Raw genomic sequence first — 16,004 nt, forward strand, 5'->3', positions numbered from 1 at the left:
ATGACATCCTGGGACTCCCAGACCTGGGCCACTCAGAGGGGCCTGGGGTAGAGATTCAGATCCCCCTCCCCGCCGAAAGAAAACATTAGCTTGTCTTTTTACATCGCAACTCCAGCGTGTTTAACTCCCCCATCCCAGAAATTAGCCAGCCAGGCCTCGGTGTTCCAGCCCGGATTGGGTGCTTTTGTGTGGCACTGCAGGAAGTAGCGGTTGCCAGGCACCCTTCTCCTGGCTTTTGTTTTGACCAGCCCTGGGAGGATGGAAGGGAAATTATGCTGCTTGAAAGGGAGAGAGAATGGAGAGAGCGCTCAGGTCTTTTCAGACCTGAGGAATGGGGACGTTTGGGAGAGCTTTGCAGCGGGAGGGAGGCGTGGGGGGCGCTTGTGAATCTCACACCCCGGGAGACAACACTCTGTAGGTCTTCTTGTTACATTTGTGTGAGAGGAGCATGCCGGTCTCAGAAGACTGCATTTTGCTCTGCCATCTACAAAGATGCCCAAGCCACTTCTCTCAGTCAGGGTCTGCAGAACAAAGGGCAGCAGCACCCATAGGTGCCCGCACCTACACAAGCACCACTGGTACTCACTCTCCTCCCAATTCATTGTGTTATTGTTAATCCGTCCCTGGATTTTCCAACTGTTCTCTCCTGGTGGTTCCACTCCTGAAAGAGGTACGCTAACCACTTGGCCCAGGTCATCCATTTTGTCCTCTCTCGTTTTTATTTATGCTTCTTTAACCCCTACCCGAAACTAAGTCACTCCCTTCTGTAGTTACCTGGCATTCCAGGAATGAGAAGGACTGGTTGGCAAATATCTGATGAGGACCAATCATTCCTAAGCAGCAAGTACACAGGCCAGATCACCTATGATCAGATCACTCTCCAAAAGGGAGCAGTTAAGTCCCCACGCACGACAAGAAGCCCAGAGCAGGAGTTATCATCTCCTTAGTTTCATTTCTGTTGCTGTGATAAATTACACTAATGAAAAACAACCTGGAGGGAAGAAATGGAAATCATTTCAGTTTTAAATTACAGGTTATAGTCATTGGGGTGCAGTCAAGACAGAGACTTCAAACACCCAGTAGAAGTGTGGCCGCAGTTAATATACAATAATAGATCAATATAGAAATAGAGAAACACCAGATAGGTCTGTGCAGCTGTTGGGTTATCTGATTCTTGACAACAGTGATAGGAACTTAAGCTGTGGAAGGCAGAGTTTCTTAACAATGGCACTGAGAAAACTGATATCTATAAAGATGGCTGAAACTTGATCCCTTCTAACAGCCTGAAAAGAAAAATTAACACACGACTAAAGCTTATATAGCTACTAGCGGAAACACAGAGAAATGCTTGCAGGTCCAAGCATAGGGAGCATCTCTCTGAACAGGTTCCCTTAGCTGAGAAACAACAGCAAGAGGGGACAGTGACTGAGACCCTTACCAGCGTGAAGGGACAGCCTGCAGAATCGGAGACCATCTTTGCTGGGTATTCATCTGACAGGCGATTGATATCCAGAATATATAAACATTTCTTAAAGTACACACACACAAAGAAAAAAAATAATCCCAGTAATAAGTGGGCAAATTAACTAGACAGGCAAGTCTCAATGGAAGTGCAAATTTGGCCAATAAACACGAGAAACATGTTCAGTATCTTCAGTCATCACGGTGATGCAGTTCCAAAGTGCACTGTGCGGAGTGGAGGTGGCCCAGCGGTCAAGAACACCACTTGCTTTCCCAGGGACCCAGGCGTTGACACCCAGCACCCATATGACAGCTCATGACTGTCTGTAACTCCACTTCCAGGCAATCTGCCGCCGCCTCACCTGCTGGGGCACTGTGTGCAGGGGGTACCGAGGCATAAATACAGACCAAATATCCATGCACGTACACGCAAAAATAAAAACTTCATTGCAATTCCTTTTCAGAAGGGCCATCATTAAAAAAAGAAGAAGAGGCAACCGACGTTGGACAGATGGGGAAGCCCTGCACACTGTAGGTCCAAATGTTAATTCATCTAGCCACACTACGAGTCTCTATAGAGAGTTCTCAACTAAAAACTCAATTGCCATACTATGGAATTATTGCACTCCTGTTTATATACTTGAATCTAGTTAGCAAGCCATAGAAATTGCTGCAACCTTGGGTTTATTGATGTGCTATTTGAAATAGCAACTTAGGGAAGCAGCCTACGTTCCCATCAGTGGATAAAGGCATAATGAGTGTGTGTGTGTGTGTGTGTGTGCATTGAAGTTTTATTCTGCTACTTCCACAAGCCATCCTCTGACCTCTACACATGTTCCGTAATAAATGTAGTAATTTCATTATGTTCCTCCTTCATCTACATTCTGGGAAATTTCCTCTTTTGGTAGGAGAAGAACCTCGACAGTGTGATATCCTGGGAATGTGGTTAAGGACATGTTTCAGACATGACAAACAGCATTAAAACTATGTTTCAACTCCTGAAGAGTTAAAGAAAAGGCAGGAAAGATGAGGACTGACATTTCGACACCGGTTTTAGCGACATGGGATCATTGTCAGCCCGGGAAGTGTTATGGTTTGTCTTTGTCAACGTGACTGATTCTAGAACCAACATGGAAACATACCTCTGCATGTATCTATGTAGCAATTCCAGAAACATTTAACTGAGGAGAGAAATCACCTGACCCTGAATGCAGTGACACTATCCCATGGCTACCTGACCCTGAATGTAGTGACACTATCCCATGGCTACCTGACCCTGAATGCAGTGACACTATCCCATGGCTAGGACCCCTTACTGAATAAAAGGGAGAGAAGCTGAGACCCATCATTCCTCTCTCTGTCTCTACTTCCTGCTGCGGATGCTGTGGACCAGCTACTACAAACTCCTTCCTTACTGTCTTAGGGGTTTTACTGCTGTGAAGAGACACAATGACCATAGCCACTCTTATAAAGGATCTCATTTAACTAAGGGGAGTTTGCTTATAGTTTCAGAGGTTCAGTCCATGATCACCAGGATGGGGAGCGTGGCTGCATGCAGGCAGATGTGGAGCTGGAGCTGAGTCTCACATCTCCACTTAGAGGCAGAAGACACAACCCTGACCTTCAGTGACTAAGAGGGGATGGAGTTTGATGCACAAGTGAAACTGTCCACAGAGAGGAGTGCAGGCTAGAGACATAAAAGGACAAAAGGACGGAGAACGGTAGCTGGGAAGGGAAGGCTTGGTGGTAGGAATGACGCCTGCTTGCTTTAAGGGAGGGGTATTGAGGAAGACTGACCCTGGTCTGGCCTCCTTGGAAATATGTTAATGATGTTCACTGTCATAGAGGTCAACTGCCAGGTGCCAAAGTGGTCACCTATGACAACGTAGAATCATAAAACAATGCATGCTGGTCGGGCTGTGCTTGTGGATGCCTTTAATCCCAGCACTCAGGAGGCAGAGGCAGGCAGATCTCTGAGTTTGAGGGTGCCTCCATGCCCACAGGGCGTGAACCACACTTCCAGCATCAACATGTGTTTGGCCAAACCTTTCTTTTGAAGTTTTATAGAGGCTTCATGACACAGCAGGAGCAAATAAACCACTGCCCAGGTAATTAAGGCAATAACTGTTGGCCCTGTCCCATCTCCTCTTAGAGCGAAGCTCGGTTATCCTCAGTCATGGCATGGTTACCCCATCAGGGTGTTACGAAACTTACCTCACTAGCTTCAATTCCAATGTGGTTGATGGGAGCTGCTGATGGCATCTTCGGTAGGTTTTTATTGTGATAAAGACCATGACCAAAAGTGATCCAGGAAGGAAATGCTTCATTTGGCTTGCAGGTTACAGTTCATCATCAGGGAAAGCCAAGGCAGGGATCAAAACAGTAACCTGAAGGGGGGAACTGAGGCAGAGACCATGAAGGAAGCTGCTTACTGCCCTGATCCCTGTGGCTCTCTCATCTTACAATTTATACAGCCGAGGACCATCTTCCCAGGGGTAACACCCCCCACCAGGGGTGACACCCTCCACAGTGAGCTGGGCCCTCCACCCACCAAACGTTAGCCAAGAAAAATGTTCTGCTAACTTGCCTATATACAGTCTAATGGAAGTGTTTTCTCAGTTGAGGTTCCTTCTTCCCAGATGATTCTAGGTTGTGTCAGGTTGACAAAAACAAAAACAAAAAACAAACAAAAAAGAGTAACCAGCACAGTTGGGTGAACAAACTACTTATCACTCAGGAGTCAGGGACAAAGATCAAAGTACGAGTTTCTTATTACATAACAATGTCCTAACAGCTTAGGGGTTTTACCCTTCATCCCTTTGAAAGGTACATTGGGGCCATATCCCAACAAAGCCAAAAAGGAGTACAAGGAAGGAGTTATTATGTCAAGACTGTGAATTTTCCTAGAATTTGGGGTTATGATGGGCTGGAGAATGGCATGGTTCATGCCCAAGTGTTTTCTCTTGAAAAAAAAAATAGGCTTCTCATAGCTTCTTCAAAGGCTGGGAAAGTGGCTCAGTGGGTAATGTGCTTGCCATGAAGGTATGAGTTCAATCCCCTGGCTTGGCAAGATTGCTCCTGGTAACCTACATTGGGGGTGAGAGTAGGGGTGGGGGAAAGCCAAGGATTGCAGCAAGTATTTGCAATTTGAATGATGGGAAGGCAGGTCCTCACGGTTTGCTAGCCCAACCTATGTAGTGAGCCTCTGGCCAATGAAAGCCTGTCTCAACAAACAAGAGGGAACCATTAAAATGGCTCAGGGAGTACAGGAGCTTTGAGTCAAAAAACCCTGATGATCTGAGTTCAATCCCTAGGACCCATGCAATGGAGAGAGCTGACTCCCCAAAATTGTCCTCTGAACATCACACATGTACCGTGTCACATGAACACACTAAATAAATGAATTATATTGAAGATAAAAAGTAACAACAAAATGGATGGCACCCGGGGAACAACAGGCGGAGGTGTCCTCTGCACACACACATACACACACACACACACACACACACACACACACACGTCTGTAGACGAAAGTGTTTTTCAGAAAACAATTGTTAATCTGAAAAGAACATGCATCCCTCCTGACAAGGGAGCAGGGAACACACTTGTGTTCCTTCTGGAAGAAATTCCACCTCCACACTCAGTTGTCTGTGATCGTTGATTGTCAGTGGCTGCGTCTGAGTGGCATCTATGACTCATGTGTGGTCTGCTCTGACAATTCCGACCTTCTCCCCCCGAGGCAGGTGGCTGGGCAGGTGTGACTGTGGGAGTGGGGTGAGTTCAGGACTTCTGCAGGTTCATTGTTTTTGTTTAATTGTCTTTGGTTCCTTGAGGAAATTTTGATTTCTCCAGAATTAGCCCTTCTGTTTATTCCTCCTGGTTCTTCTCATTTGTTCTCTAATTTGGGAAGACTATTTGTGGTTACCTGGCAACAAGCTAGCTGGGATTGTTGGCCCATGCATCCTAGGAGAGTCTCAATCTTCCCATGAAAACCAAGAGATCTACTGGAGCTCGTATACCAGTTTGACTTCTCATGGTGGCAGGTCCCCTTGAATTAATCAGAGGAGGACAGGCGGGATTTCTCAGGAGATAACAGACTTCTGAACTCACATGCCCTAGTAGCCAAAGGCTAATGTCTATTCTCATATTCAAGAACATTGTCACGCTTCCTGTATGTGAACAGTGAACAACAGGAGCTCAGGGTCACCCCATTGGAGTCCCACCCACATCAAACACATTCTTTCACAGGATGTGAGCCACTAGGTTCCCAAACATTCTCTGACCACAACTTCCACCATGTGGGGGGGGGCAGGGAGGCTTTGGTGTTTGCCTAACCTCTTTGGCTATGGTCTGGTGATCTTTAATTGTCCTTTCTTCTTTCTCCATGAAGGGCCATATGGACTTGGACTAATGCAAGAGGCTGGCATGTGTGTACCACAAACAGGTTTTCCTGAGACAGACTTGCTGTCCAGAGGGCATGGTGTGCATAGGGGTGAAATACACTAAATGTGGGCAGGGAACAGAGGCAGCTTTGCTGATTAAAAGCCTAGAGATTTACTCTAATGTGACAATGTCCACTGTTACATCATAAGCCAAATACAACAGGTAGGCCACTGGGTTCCTATAGACTCTTCTCAGGCTAAACACACTATTGGCCATGTGGTAAGTATAGGGTTAGGAAATGTGAGTGAGAAGGCGACCACTAACCTGAGGATTGATAAAGATGTGATCTACACTTGCTTCCTCTGATCCTTCTATGCTTACAAAGAACAGAGCCCACCCCTCCTGCAGCCTTTCCCTTAAGCCACCCAGGCTGTTTACCTTACTTACTACCACTCAGTCTTCCTTCTGTAGTTGAAATGTCTGTGAAAATCTATGGCTCTCTAAAGAGGATATTCTGACACCAGATAAAGAGGATATTTAATGCTATAAGGAAAACAATATATTTATTTACCAGAGAGAGAGTCACACTAGCTAGGAGTTAGAAGCGTGGCTGGCTTCCAAGAGAAAAGGGAGGGTCCTTTTCCTTTCACTTCCTTTTATATCTACCTGTGTCAGTTTACATGTCCCTGCCCTCATGGGCGGATAGCTTTGTGGGGTTCAGTCCTACAGCTCTCTCCTTGGCTGTGGTGGGGACATGAGTAAATTCAAGGATACTTGACCGTATGTTGGACCAACAGGGCAATGAAGATGCTAATTATTCCACTGAGAAGGAACCCTACTTACACAAGTGAGCAGACATATGTGAGGATTTTGTCAAGATAATAGAACATCTCAGGCCAGCCTGGTCGACAGGCTCCAAAGCAACACAGAGAAACCCCGTCTTGAAAAACCAAAGGAAGGAAGAGGAGGAGGAGGAGGAGGAGGAGGAGGAGGAGGAGGAGGAGGGAGAAGAAGAAGAAGAAGAAGAAGAAGAAGAAGAAGAAGAAGAAGAAGAAGAAGAAGAAGAAGAAAAGGCGAGTGTTGTTTAGTAGCTCAGGCAGAAGCATATTACCCATAAGAGAACCTAGCAAGGAAGGTCCCTAAGGAGCCCTCAGGAACATCAATGAAACAGGTCAGCTTGGAGCCCATCCATGGTTAGAGTCCCAGGGCAGCTGGGGAGATATTCAAGGAAACTCAGCAGGCCCCTTTTTCCATGGCTTTAGACCAAAGAAGGCCTGGCTAAATGGAGAAGTCTCCAAGTTTGAAGATTTTTTACTTTCCATGGAGGTAGCTATTTTAATGATTGAGATAAATCTGCCCAGAAATAACTCTGCCCATATGGAAAGAGTGAAAGAGGTCTTTTTTTTTCATCCAGAGAAAAGATTATTGAGTTTTGCCTTAGAATCTATCCAACTGACAGAAGAGAAATATCTCACAGACAGGTCAGGAAGGGTAATGAATAAGGAGAATACAGACATGACATTCTACTAGGAGAATAGCTTCTACTCTGGGCTCCATTCTGACATCCGACTTTGAGTGAGAAAAGATGAAGTAAGAATTGTAGGGAACAACTTAGATGAATTGAGTCAGCATCTAGACAGTAAGAATGCTGACCTGCTAATAGTATGTATTTAGTCAATGCTAATGAATAAAAAATAAACTGCTTGGAGTTAGGAGCATAGTTCTCACTTGTAGTCAGGGCACTGGAAGGTAGAGGCAGGAAGATATGAGAAGTTCAGAATCAGCCTCAGCTATACAGCGAGTTTAAGGCTGGCCTAGATTACATGAAGTCCTGTCTAAAAAAGGAGGAGGAGAAGGAAGACAAGAAAGGAAGAAGAAGAAGAAGAAGAAGAAGAAGAAGAAGAAGAAGAAGAAGAAGAGGAGGAGGAGGAGGAGGAGGAGGAGGAGGAGGAGGAGGAGGAGGAGGAGGAGGAGGAGGAGGAGGAGGAGGAGGAGAAGAAGGAGGAGGAAGAGGAGGAGGAAGAGGAGGAGGAAGAGGAAGAAGAAGAGGAGGAGGAGGAGGAGGAGGAAGAAGAAGAAGAAGAAGAAGAAGAAGAAGAAGAAGAAGAAGAAGAAGAAGAAGAAGAAAACAAAGACCACTAAGACAACAATGAAAAAGCATTTTCTTGCTACTGTGTGCTACTTTGTTACTGAAGTGAACATGAGGGACACAAATGTGAATGAGAGGACCCGTGCTGTTCGAATGTTAGTCTGGGGGAAAGTGAGACACAGAAATCGATCACAGCAGGAGGACTTTAGAGGGGAGGTGAATACAGAGTCACACTGAAGCATTTTCACATCTCATATGTTCACTGTTCACTTATGTGCATTTCCTTCAACTAAAATAGTTTGGAGGTTCCTAGAGGAGAGACAGGTAGATCATAATGGAGTTGGGATGGAGTGGGGCCCAGGCCTTAAGGATTGGCTGAAGAGAAGCAATTTACTCTAGCCACCCTATGGCTTGGGGTCCCAGACTGAATAACAAAGATAAAGCGAGGAAGCTCCCTCTGCTTCCTGACTGGGAACCAAGTGTGACCAGTTGCACCACATGTCTGTTCTTATGCCTTCCCTGCTGTGGTGTAGTATATCCCATAAAACCATGAGTCCAAACTGATCCTCTTGCAAGATGCTTTTGTCTAGTATTTTGACACATCAGTGAGGACAAATGAGCACGGCTTTTGATCCTGTAAGGAAGGCTCAGCTGGTGTGGGATGTTAGAACTGAGTATGTATGAGCAGAAGGAGGGAACACACCAGAGACATGGGATGGGCAGACCTGGTTCCTTCCCCCACTTCCTCAAACAGGGCCCCACCCCCGGAAGGATGGGTGGTGGTGGGTGAAGTCAGGCATTTAATGCACATGGAACCTATTCACATGTGTACAAGAGGGAAATTCATGCTCCTTGAGACAGTCCTTGAGACAGTCGCTTCTCTCAATTATTGGGCTACCTCACAATAGAGACAATGTCTTCTTAGGATGCAACCCCCTGGCTCAAATGCCATCACCTCCATCACCCCGCATCCTTGTCTGTGTAGACTCCACCCCTTCACTCATACCGTTAGCTTTCCTCTGTGGAGCTATTTTCTGAGCACAAAAGCTGAGCATGAGATCTATGGCACAAAGAAAGGCTTATTCTGAGCGCCTTCCTCATGTTTTAAATTCTGTAATAAAAATATCCCGACGCCCAGGCACATGGAGTCTGAATTTGGTTTCTTAGATATGAATGGAGAAAGGACAATTCCCATTTGTTTCATTTTGCCTACAGAATTAGGAATAAAATGCAAATACCCCAATAATTTATTCTGTTTCTCTTGTTAAAATAGCATTTGCAATTTAAATGACAGGGACTGTAGTGGATTTGCTTTGCAATTGTCACCGATAAGGGGGAGGAAAGACCTCATAGAGTTCGTCTCTTCTTCTCATGCCTCATTAAGAACTTAGCACCAGGGCATCTGCATGGTGACAGGGTCTTGAAAACCTGCTCTTCCAGCCAGTTTGAAACAGCTGGTCTGGACAGGAGACCATCTGCTAAGAGGATGTCCTGGTTTTCTAGAGGTCCTGAGTTGGTTCTCAGCATCAAGTCAGATGGCTCTCAGCAGCCCTGTAGCTCCAGCAACAGAGGATTCAATGCTCTGGGCCTCAGCAGGCAGCTGCACTCAGGTGCACACACCTTGCCCTCCCACACACATCTGCATAAGTAGAACTACTAAAATAAATCTTTAAAATAGTCAATCCCTAGTATTCCCTGTGATTGGGAGTCATCAGCTGGCATAAGCAAGTGCCCCTGGAAGACACTTGGCTCAATATGACTTTTAAACAAGTCTTCGAGCCAAATATGATGCGAACACCTGTCAATCTATCACTTAGGAGGTAGAGGCAGGAGGAAAGCAAGGTCAAGGCCAGCCTGGGCTACAAGGGCATGCTGGAACTGTGCAGTGGTAGAGCACCTTCCTGGTGTGCTCAAGGCCCTGGCTCAGTTTTAGCACTGGGAATCAAAACAAAATCTTTTAACCAGAAAAGCGCACATCATCAAAATAGAACTATAAATATGGCCGTGGGCAGATGGAGAAGCTAGACTCGTTCCCTCAATAAGGAAACAGGTTACACAGATATTGTTCACTGCAATCTCTTTACTTCAAGGTGGGGGGGGGGAAGATTTATGCCGTTAGAACAGCAAATAAAATGATGGTTCTCGTGAAGGGTATCTTTGAAGTTACTAGTCAGGTATCTCCGCTTTGAAATTTTGCCACAGAGATATTTGCATATCCATGTCTACTGCTGCTCCATTCATGATAGAGACCATCCCAGCCTACATGTCCCTCGACAGATGGATGGACAAAGGGAAAGTATATCTACACAGTGGAGGTTTTACTAAAGCCACAAGAAAGAACGGGATTGTGACACATGGAGGGAGATGGATGGAACTGGGGGGGGGGTTCACTATGCTAAGCAAAATAAGCCAAGCTCGGGAAGACAAACACTGCATAACTTTTGTCTAGATTGAGGCTGATGTTGGTGTGTGTGTGTGTGTGTGTGTGTGTGTGTGTGTGTGTGTGTATGCTTTTCCTGTGAGAGGAAAAGCAACGTAAAGGGGGAAAGGGAGGGAGAACAAGAGAATGTAATGGGCTCATATGTCATGGAAGCAGAGGTGAACCATTTGGGGAAGAAGGGATCAAGCAAGAGGCCAGGATAAGACAGCTGCATTGCAAACAAGGACACATATGATCTACAAGTATGGAAAGGTCTTAACAAGCCCACTACCTTCTATGCTAACTAAAGACATTAATGAAAGAAAGTTTGATTTCTGTAAGCAGTATAGTACAGACAGATATGTTTTGTGGGGAGATGGTGATATTTTTGAGCTATTTTTCAACAGTAAGTTTGACCTTTTAAGTTAATTCCTGTCACTGGATGTATTTTTAAAAAACTAAATCACAATCAAGTTTTATTATCAGAAGAGAGAAGGAGAAAAACAAAGAGGAGAAAGAGAAAGGAGGAAGAAAGGGAAACAAAAGCAGAAAGGAAATTTTAGCGCCATCCTATGGACCCTAAATTTTTTTTAAAGCAAAGTGATAGAAAACAAAGAAAATTAAAACCAGAGGGTTTTCACAAAGGTAAATTCTCTACTTGAAGAATCTTTTCTTATTTTGAGATTAAATTATTCCATTTTTTGATATTAAATCAAAATTTCAAAGTAACACAACTGAAACACCTATTTTTTAAATTACAAATGCTATTTTAACTGGGGAAACAATAAAGTATTATAGAAACAATGAGGACAATAGAAGCCAATTACTCATGGGGTTTTCCTTTAATTTCCCCATTTGAAATAAAAATTGGGAGACTTTGTTATGAGTCAATAAGATTCCAGAGCCAGGCTTGGTGGTTCATACCTGCAATTGAAGCTTTTTGGAAGCTGAGGCAGGAGGATCAGCAATCTGGGCCATGTAGGGAGATGCTGTCTTAGAAAACAAAAGACAGGAGCTTTATTTGCTAGGTGTGACAGCTCACTCTTGTAATCCTGTGCGTGGGAGATGAAGGCAAAAGTACAAAGTAATTTTCAGCTACATTGAGAGTTTGAGGCCACCCTGGGCTACATGAGATCCTGTCTCAAGCCACAAAAGAAGGAGCTGGGGATGTAGCTCAGTACTTGCCTAGCATGCACAGAAACCCTGGATTCAATGCCTGCACCATGTGAGCCACGATTGTGCAAGCCTCTAATACCAGAACTCAGGGAGAGGAGGCAGCAGGAACAGAAGAAGTTCAAGGTCACCCTTTGCTACATAGAAAATGAAAGGCCAGGCTACCCTGGGCTACAGGAAACCCTGTATCAACAAACAACAAAATGGAAAGATTCAAGAGGCTAAGGGGCCAGTTTGAAGACATAAGAAACACAGAGCCCCATGTAAGACTTAAAGGAGGGAGGCTCAGACTTCAGCGGGAAACAGCAAAGGAAAGCCAGGGCCACAGGCTGGGAGGCCAGGGGGAAAAGGCAAAAAGACACAGAGAAAAGCAAGAGCTGGAAACTGGAGCTGGAGAAATGGCTCAAGGATGAAAAGTACTTGATGCTCTTGCAGAGGACTCTGTAATTACAGTTCTAGTGGTTATATCGCACTCTTCTGGCCACCACAGGCACTGCACCCACATGGTGCACATGTAAATACATAGGCAAAACACCCATGCACATAAAATTAAAAAGTAAAAATATTCAAAACAAAAATGGGAGTGGGACTTAGTTCAATAATAGAACACTTGCATATCAAGGACAGGGCAGTCCTTGGCTGGGGGTAGGGGTGGGGAGGCTTAGAGTCTTTCCACATCTTTTATGTGATCTTTGATGAGTTAAATGACTAAAATACAGATCTTAGGGCCTAAAACAATAAAACTAGTCTTACTGTTGTAAGACTAGTAAAACTGTTTCACATCGTGTCAAGAGGAAAAATAATGAAGAAATCTAATATATCATGTCTAGCGTTCATTAATTCACATTATTAATTAATTGTGTAATTAACTTAATAATTAGCTAATAATGGATTCCATTAATAAAATGGAAAATGCATTTCCATTTTACAGTGGAGGAGATGAGCATCTGAAGAACTACCAGAAGCCCCAACCTCACAGAAACCAGAACTTTTTTTATGCAGAACTTACTTGGAGGCATGGTGAAGGGGGGAGGGAGGGAGATCCAGTACAGGGCCACACAGTCGTTTGACGTCTTACTCATGAGCTCTCAGCTTCTTAGGCAGCTGTAAAGTAGAAAGGTTACAAAGCCATGAAGACACCGGGAACTGATTTCTGACTTTAGTCAAGATCACACAACTGATGCACTTTGTGGAAATGCTGAGTTCATCTACAAAAGAATGACAATTTGCTAGGCACCATAGCTCATGCCTGTAATCCCACACTGGAAACTGAGGCAAGAGGACAACAATGAATTTGAGCCTGAGCTGCACAATGAATTCCAGGCTATCCTGGGCTGTAGAGTGTGACCCTTGTGAGTGTGTACACACACACAGACACAGACACACACAAATTATACAGGCACACATACATGCTCTCTCACATATACACACTCACAATACACACACATACACAAATGCTTTCTTACTCTCACACACACACACTCATGTACATACATATGTTCTCTCTCACACACCAATCTTATGTGTGTGAAGTTGTAAACTCCACTAGAATGTTATAAGTTTTCTTTAATTTTAACCTTTTGCCATTGTTCATAAAACGTCAGCATGTGTCTTGATGAAAACAGACAACTCCTGTTAGAAATTTTACTTTGGGGATGAAGAGAGATAGGTCAGTGTGCATTGCTTACTTATTATGCATAAGACCATCGATTGAACCTTTATTGTATGAAAGAGAGAGACACATTTATGGAGATACTTCCTCAGCTCAGGTTTCCTCTTCCCAGATGACCCCAGCGTGTGCCAATCAGTACAACATCTGAAATAGTTTGAATAAAAATATAGACTTCATCTCAGAAGGAGCCCTCCAGCAAGGATGTACTCTCTCAAGTATAGCTTCCTATCCTGTGCCTTGGTGTCAGTTGTCCTGGATTACAGTGGGTGATTGAGAATAAGGAAGGCACATTCACTTTTCTGTTGAACAGAAACAATTTCACAGATAAAAGATGGCAGACAAATTCTTCTATGAGTAGGACATATCATGACAAAACTAGACTATGATTACTGTACCTGAATATAGAAGACACGTGTACACACACACACACACACACACACACACACACACACACACACACACACGAAAAGTGATCTAACACTAAAAGTGAAAGAGACAGCTCCCTATTAAAGATGGTAGCTCTTAGCTTTCTTTTGTTCTCTGCTCCTAGATAAGATTCTCTTAAAGCACCTGTTATGGACTGAGTTGTGGTCCCATTCCCATCCGCTAGTTCCTATGGCGACATCCCGACCTTAGAATGTGACTCTGTTAAAGGGCTCATTCTAGTAGAAACAGTAAAGTTGAGATGGGGGGTCATGCTGTGGTAGGGTCAGCTCCAAGGTCAGTGTGTCTAGTGTCTTTATAAGAGAGGGAATTCAGGGCAAACACATGTGAAATGGGAGTTACGTGGCTATGACCTAGGAACTTCCAGAAGAGACAATAGAGACAGACCTGGTGTAGATTTTTCCCTAGCATTTTCAGAGGGGTCTGGCTATAGGCCAAGGACATGGCTTGGTGGGCAGAGTGTTTCACTAGCATGCAGGAAATCCTGGATTTGAGCCCCAGCGTTGCATAAACCTGGCATGGTGGCACATGTCAGTAATCCTAGTAATAGCGGGCAGAAGGCAAAAGGATCAGGGACTCAAGGTCATCCTTGGCTATACAAAAACTTAAAGGAGGGCTGGAGAGATGGCTCAGAGGTTAAGAGCACTGACTGCTCTTCCAGAGGTCCTGAGTTCAATTCCCAGCAACCACATGGTGGCTCACAACCATCTACAATTCAATCTGGTGCCCTCTTCTGGCATGTAGGCAGAACACTGCATATGTAATAAATAAATAAATCTTTAAAAAAAAACATTGTCCAAAAACTTAAAGGATAGTCTACAATACATGAGATTCTGTCTATTAAAAACAAAACAAACAAGGTGCTAACAAGACCAGCAAACACCTGAATTGAAATTGAACTTCTGGTTTCGGGAACTATCTGACTATGAATAGCCTTTGTTTAAGACACGGAGCTTATAGTGCTTGGTTCCAATAGCCCTGGAGGCTGGATATTTATTAAACCTTCTAAAAAGTAGGGAACGAATGTGGTTCTGATGGCATCAAATCCAGAGAACTGGTATTCTTGCTTGCACGCTCTGTAAAATCACCTGACACCAACTTCCATTGTTTAATACTTTCTCAGCCTCCCGCTGACCCACCCACCATTCTAACAGGTGTGTGTTTTTCTAAATGAAGAAAACAAAACAAAAGTCCAGTAGCCTTTGGTTAATATGCACTGACATCATTCAAACTTTTTTTAATTAATTAAATTTTTTCATTTATTTTACCTCCAAATTGCAGCTTCAAACTTGTATTTATTTCAATAACATGTATAGTCATTGTTGTTTAAACTGTCCAAGCTTTCCTTGGGGAATCCTAGAACTGCTGTCTTGGAAGTATATTCCTTTATATGGTCACTTCTTTATAAAATGACTTCTAGGCCACACTGATTAGATTTCTACAGACATGAAAGACCACCCTCCATGACTTTGTGTCACTTTTTAACTTCATTTCTTAGTTCTTTCATGTTTTACTTCATTCACACTTAATTATTTTCCCATTTTCACTATTTGTTATAAAATTATTCTGTGAATTTTGACCCTTTACCCCCCCTCATAATTTTCTACTCTTATTTTGAGTAGCCAGTGTAATCTTAGTCTTATTAAAAATTTCAGAGAGGGCTGGAAGGATGGCTCAGCAGGTGAAAACACTAGGTATGCAAGTCTCATGATCCCCTGTGATCCCACACAAAAAGCCAGAGGGAGTGTCACACATCTGTAGACCCAGCTCTCATATCGTGGAACTAGAGGAGGAGACAGCCCACCTGTCCTAGAGGGTGCAGCATGGAAATAGAAAGCAACAACAGAAAGACCTTACCTCAAAAACGTAAAAGGCAAGAACCAGCTCCGCCAAATTGTTCGCTGACATCTATATGTATGTGCTCTAGAATAAGCATCCCTCACAATGCATTTTCCCCATAAAGAGATTTCTTAATTCTTCTGATTTTGATGAGAAATAGTTTTTAGGGTTTTCCTATTTTGGTTGCTTGGACTTTCATTATCCTGGGGCCCTTGCTCTAGCCCACAAGATTTTTTGCTGGCATGTACAGTAGGCTGTAGTAATATTAATGACGGTTACCTCATGGGGGACTATGTTTAGCCTGGATCAGCCAGTCCCTTGCTGACCTTGGAAGATAAAGGCTGATTGTGATATGTCAACTAAGATCTTGTAGTTGTTCTTTATGGGTCAATTGCTAATGGTAAACAATGACTTTTCATTTCCTTGCTCATTCACAATCTGATGACCCCAAACTTGCCCCAAAGAATCAGTAGATAACTTGACTCCCCTGGGTCACAATTGGGTGCCAGTTAAACACTCACTTT

The sequence above is a fragment of the Mesocricetus auratus genome, unplaced genomic scaffold, assembly GCF_017639785.1.
Source record: "Mesocricetus auratus isolate SY011 unplaced genomic scaffold, BCM_Maur_2.0 Super-Scaffold_100018, whole genome shotgun sequence".
Taxonomy (NCBI): domain Eukaryota; kingdom Metazoa; phylum Chordata; class Mammalia; order Rodentia; family Cricetidae; genus Mesocricetus; species Mesocricetus auratus.